Source organism: Dama dama, chromosome 18 (genome assembly GCF_033118175.1).
Source record: "Dama dama isolate Ldn47 chromosome 18, ASM3311817v1, whole genome shotgun sequence".
Classification (NCBI taxonomy): domain Eukaryota; kingdom Metazoa; phylum Chordata; class Mammalia; order Artiodactyla; family Cervidae; genus Dama; species Dama dama.
Window position 1 is genome coordinate 9,807,153 of NC_083698.1, and position 6,000 is coordinate 9,813,152.

At 47.7% G+C, this 6,000-nt stretch overlaps 1 long non-coding RNA gene across 1 annotated transcript in view; it reads right to left on the reverse strand.

The window, feature by feature from the left end:
• The window catches only part of LOC133072062 (uncharacterized), a 65,545-nt gene extending 64,504 nt beyond the window's left edge, over positions 1-1,041 (reverse strand). The window contains exon 1 of the long non-coding RNA XR_009696616.1: positions 839-1,041. This is a non-coding gene — a long non-coding RNA (uncharacterized LOC133072062). The remainder of the gene's footprint in view (positions 1-838) is intronic.
• Positions 1,042-6,000: the final 4,959 nt, after the last annotated feature.

Consider the following 6,000-nt stretch of genomic DNA (forward strand, 5'->3'; position numbering starts at 1 on the left):
TCTGATTGCACGAACACACCCTTTGGAGAGATTCCAGCTAGAGAAGAGTCCGTTAAGGAAAGTGAGAGCGGTGGAGGGAGGCCTGAGTGCCAGGAGCGAGGAAAACGGCAAGCTTAGGAGGAAAAAATAATAACATGCCAGAATGTTGGTGGTGATTTCGAGAGGGCTGTGGGTGGAGGGAGTTCAAAAAGGAACTTGCCTAATGAGGCCTCTCTGAAGATTTACTGCAGTGGCTGCTGCTGAGAAGAGGATCCGGAGAAAAGATGTTCTGCCCTGACTAGCTTCACAGGAAGTCAGGCAGGGCTTGTATTCTCTGGCAGGCAGAGGAGGGAGACTGCTCAGCCAGCAGCAGCCAGGGCTTCTCAGTTTAATTGTTTTTAAAGAGCCCCCTTCCACACAGCATTTGTGACCCTATAACACATCCAGTTCTCAAGACAGGAAAACCAGAGAAACCATTCTGGACGAGAGCCGCCCCCTAGCTAGTCCTAAGGATGACCACATCAGCTGCCGGGGAGGGCGGGGGGAGCCCATTTCCTTCCCTAACAGCACCTCTCCTGGACTTCCGGGCTCATCCTGCAGCCATCAGCCTTTCTTTGCTGAAAGGATGCGCCAGACCATCCACAGAGCTCAGAACGCTGTTGGTCCTTTACCCAGCGGAGCGGGGGTCTGGCCACTCCCCGGTCCCCCCCGCAGGACCCTGAGCCCCGCTCACTTCCAGGGACCGGAAGTGAGACTCTGCAGTGCAAACACTGGCGCCACAGGCGGCCAGCACTCAAACAGGGGTGTTCTCTCGGTGCCCAAGGAGTTAGGAGGACGGAGTCCCTGGCCAAAGCACTACCTTTCAGGTGAAAGAGCGTCGTCTGTCCAAGTCTGAGGAAGTTCCGGTCACTGCCAGTTGACTTCTGTGAGCACGCAGGTTTAGCAAGCAGAAGTCACTGCTGCAAGGACACAGAAAGACCAGGCCTCAGAACAGGGGTCCCAGCCCCGCCCCCGCGGGGGCCAGGCGCCGGGACTGGTCCGTGGCCTGTCAGGAACCGGCCGGCCCAGCAGGTGGCGAGCGGGGAACCGAACCATCCGCTCCCCCAGCCCACGCCCCTACCCGGGGAAAAACTGTCTTCCATGAAATCGGTCTTTGGTGCCGAAGAGGTTGGGGACCACTGCCTTAGAACACTCCTATCCCATCTGACCATGGGAGGACGCAGGCCCCCGGCCCCCGTGGACCCGCTGAGGTCACTCTGAGAACTCGTTCTGGGTAATAAGTCAGAATCCTCAGGAAAGAAAGACAAATGCGGTTCCGGGTGTTTTCTCACGTCAGACAGAAAAGCAGCCCATCTGGCTCATCGTGAAAATCACAGGAAGTGAGGTAGAGTATGGACAAGGATCCAGAGCTCGGGATTCCGACCTCCACTCTACAAACAAGTGAATTGGACTCGACTCACCAGGAAGGCTCAGGTAGATCCCCGAAGGGCAGAGCGTAGCCACGGCGTGGGGAGAAAAGCAAAGGAATTCCGGATGGAGAGACAGCCTCTTTGCCCATTCTTCTCAAAGACGGAGAGAGAAATAGAGCAGTGGGAAGAGGAGGGGCCCCTTGTTCTCTCCCAGGTATGTGCGCCAGCAGATAGATGGCGCGTGAGGCGAGGATGCGTGGGGCAGGTGAACGCGGCCGCCAGGCCAGAGCCGGTCAGCGGCTCCTCAAAGAGTTTCACGTGTGCTGGCCGGGAGGGCGCATGCGTGCGCGTGCGTGCGTGCGCGCGATCCACGCTCTTGCAGAGCGGTGTGCTTCATAGACTTGGTTCCGCTTTGTTGAATGAGTACCTGTTACAAAGCACTTCTTCCCAAGGACCCATAGGCAGAAAATAACTTCATTAATACTTGTTTTCATAAAAGATAGAAAGGATTGCTAGTTGCCTACTGAATATGTTTTCCCTTTCTTCTTTCCTAAAAAAACCCAACAAAAACCTAACTTGAGGATGCGGAGTGAAGGAAGGTAAGTTGCCTATCTCGGCTTTTATGTCTCAGTCTCCCTCGTTGCTAAGTTCTGGCCAGTAGCATATAAAGTAAATTTTATTTGGGGGAACATACAGGAAAGGTCCTTGAAAAATAGACAGATGGCAGCTCTCTTGTCATTGTAAAATGCAAAGCTAGGGACTGAGGATGTAAAAATGGAAAGATGGAAGTACTGTGTGTCTCTAATGGCATCTTGTTGGCTGCATAAAGACTCTGGATTTCCTTTCCCAGATTTCTTTTACAAGAAAACTCCCTAGTTTGTTTAAGCCACTGTGACAGGGTCTGTGTTACCAGTAGGCAAAGCTAATTCCGAACTGATGCAGAAGGCAAGCTGCTTACTTTTTTTCTCAGTACGTGGGTAGTCCACATGACACAAAGAAGGGGCTGCTCAAACGGTAAAGTAAGTCATTGTAAACACTAGAGGTAGATTCTAACCCACCTCTATTACATTCAGCCTTTAGATGTGACTGGCATACCTTTAAAAGACCCTTTTTGGGAAACCGGAGGATGCTGTAGACAAACTCTTTAGGGAAATGCATATGCACATTTACACAGGAAATCCTTACAGACTATCTCAGATATTTTATGGAATCAGGGAAGCCCAACCACAGAACCCTTGTGAAGGATTTCTGTGTTTGGTTACAATTACTTCAAAATGTAGAAGAGAAGGCACTAAATCTGGCTTGGGTGTATATTCAGTCTTTTTTTTAGGGAAGTTGAGGACAAGGCTGGGTTTCTTGGCTAGTCAGATGTATTTCCGGGAAGCTTCCAGAAGAGTAAGCTAAATTTCCTCGATTTGGTGTTGGGCTGGTGAGACCATTTGGTGAGGGAGAAATCAGATGCCACTCTGAGGCCTGGCAGACCCAGGGACAGGACAGGCCATCGCAGGAGCTTCAAGAGGCATCTGAAGCTAGCTGTAGCCCACGGTAAAATAAATTAGCTAATTTACTCTACAAACGAACAAAGGATGTTGGGAAGGGCTTTGTGACTGAATGTGAACTGTCTTTGGAGAACTAGCCATTCTTGTTCATTGGATTTTAGTAGATTTTGGATAGTTTTACAGCACTGTGTATGTTTGTGTGATAACACTGATAACACATTCTGAAAGTTGGTTGGTTAATGAAGCTGTAACAAGATATTTTACTTAAAGAGCAGCTGTTCCAGTGTTTGGGCATTCCACTTCAAGCTGCTATGAGCTGATCTAGTCCAAAGAGGCTTTACTAAAAGTATGTTGTAATAAACAGGGTCCACTGGGTGAATTTGCCTAAATACTTTTTTTGTGCTTTATGTCTGTGAGAAAAGACATATGATATTTGGGAAGCTGTTTTGCTTTGATTTCCCAGCAAAGTAATCCTTCTCTCACAAATTCTAATTGTATGATGCCATAGAACAGGCTTAACCCAGGCTGTAAAAATGCATAGGTTGTACTGTCTTAATTCCCCTTTGGAAGATATGTATAATTCATTTCCTTAAATCTTTATCATGCATGCTTTCCTCTTGAACTATTTGCATATCTTTCATTCCTTTTAAGCAAAACATCACAAACAAAACAACAAGCATCCTGATTTTATTCATTTTGGCTTCTGAGATTACGTGGAGAACACCACCTAGTGTATGTGGAGCATTTTCTCATATTTTTAGAGCAAACTAGAATATTCTGGGTCAGTTCTCCGATTTCACTCTGCAAAAGATACCTGCCTGCTAAGTTGCTTCAGTCATGTCAGATTCTGCCACACTATGGACACCTCTGTCCATGGGATTCTCTAGACCAGAATACTGGACTGGGTTGCCAAGCCCTCCTCCAGAGGATCTTCCCCACCCAGGGACTGAATCTGCATCTCTTATGCATTGGCAGGTGGGTTCTTTACCACTAGCACCACCTGGGAAGCCCAAAAAGTACCTATGGAGTATATTAAAATGCAGGTTCCAAGGCCCCCCAGGGCTCTCACTCAGGGGGCGTACAGTTGACTGTTGTGCTTTGAGACAACCACAGCTTGCATTATAGAGCCAAAGTCTCTTTTAATAAAAGGGTGAGGTTATTTGTTCCCTTTATTTGATTCTTTCCATTTGAAGACCTTGAAATGCTATGCAAAACTTTTAAGGCAGTCTTGTGCTAGACAGTAACGGGACTAGTGATATCAGGGAGAAATCAGGAAAGAAAAGAAAAAGTGTGGTTTTCACGGCTGTTTTTCTCTTGGTAGGATAGAGAGTCACATTTGATGACATGGTGTATCAATGTACGCCAGGAACATAGTGGATGCTTAATCACTGGGGTGAATTCCAAGGCACCCCATCATTTCTACAGTGCCTCCTACAAACTGTCAGTTTGGGATTTGAAAATACCCTTCTCAGACTATTCCAGTCATGACTGAATTGATGACAACATCAGGAAGAGAAACAGTTAAGCACTTCTCAGATGCTAGTCCATCTGCTTCATGTCATAAACCCACAGATGTTCTCTTCTTTCTTTAGGGGACTTCTGACATTCTTGTTTTACAATGTTAGGAATTATAATATATACAATATGCTTCCCTGAAAGTGTCATTTATGTTTGTAATATATTGTCCTTTAACCTAAAAGCATGTATCCTGTAAACTACAGATGTCAATTTTTTTGTTATGTGGAGGGTCTCAATTACTTGCTGTCTGCTTTCACTAAACCATAGTGTGCAAAAAGTTTCTCTCTCTATATTCGACTACACTTGTGAGAGGCATGGCAAAGCTGGGCAGATGAATGAGGCTCCTCCTGAGAAGGCCCTACTTTGAGGAGGGGTGGGGTAACCCACAGTAAGCAGTGTTCAAGAAAGAGAAGATCCGGTCAGGAGAAGCCCAATGCATCCATCATCAGATAAAATCCCAGTGTGGACAGCCAGGAACAAGAAGAAAGGCCAGGATGATACGAGTAGGCAGGAGCTGATAAGAAAGCTAAGAAAGAAGTGAGAGGGTCGAAGCCATTGTTGCACGAGTGGGTTTGGGATTCTCAGAACTCATTTTTAGAGATATGAAATTCCATTTTCTGGACAATGAAAGCCTTTGTGGGTCACATTTTAAGAAACTATTCAAAGCATCTTGTTCTTCTGACTACCTCCAAACACAGAAGCTAGCACAGGCTTGGAATCCTACCTGTTGATTCACAGGAGACCTTGGGTTTCTAAAAGAAACTCACACCCAGTGTCCTCAAGTGATTTTTGCTACAGCTTCTCTTTTGGTTTCAGCCACCCCTGATGGCATTAAATGGTACAACCATCCCATGGATGCCCTTGTCTGGGATAAAGGTGCCATGATGCCTTCTAAAGTGCATATCCTTACCACGCTGGGACAGGGCAGTGTCCCCCAGAGCCCTGGTGAGAATGCTGCTGCGTCCAACCCCAGCATGGGGACCACAGTTCTTGCTATCTGGCTATTGTACCTGGTCTCCAGGCCCCAAGCAGTGAGGTTCATATTTCCTGCCTCACAGAATTCCTCAGGAAAACTCTTCCTTCAATTTCTGTCTCCACAGGGCTCAGACATGAGACCTTGGGGCTGAGGTGAGGAACGAGAACCCGTAATGCAGAATGCATTGTTCTCTGTGATCTCCTTCACCTGAAAGCCCACTCTCTGCTCTGGTCCTTCAGACACAAATCCTCTTACAAACCAGTCCTGGGACCAGCTCCCGTGGTTCACTGAACGTGCCTGGTATGTCTGCATCCCGTGGAGCAGAAGGTCACACCTCTGCTGTTGAGGTTCCCTTCCCCCTGTAGACACTGGTTGGCTTGGTCTGAAGCCTCGGCATTTGTGTTGACGGCCTGGAGCAGCTTGCACTCACTGTCCTGTGCACAAGTAGCTTGCTAGCACCCGCCGTTGCTTTCTCAGAAGACGGGGAAGCCGCCGAGGTAAGCAGCCCCAGTTAACTCTGGAGGCAGGGAATGTTACGAGTCTCACACTATGAGCAATGTGTGTTTGCTAAGACAGTTCTACATCTCAGGATCTGTGGCGTTTCCTGCACGTATTCCGG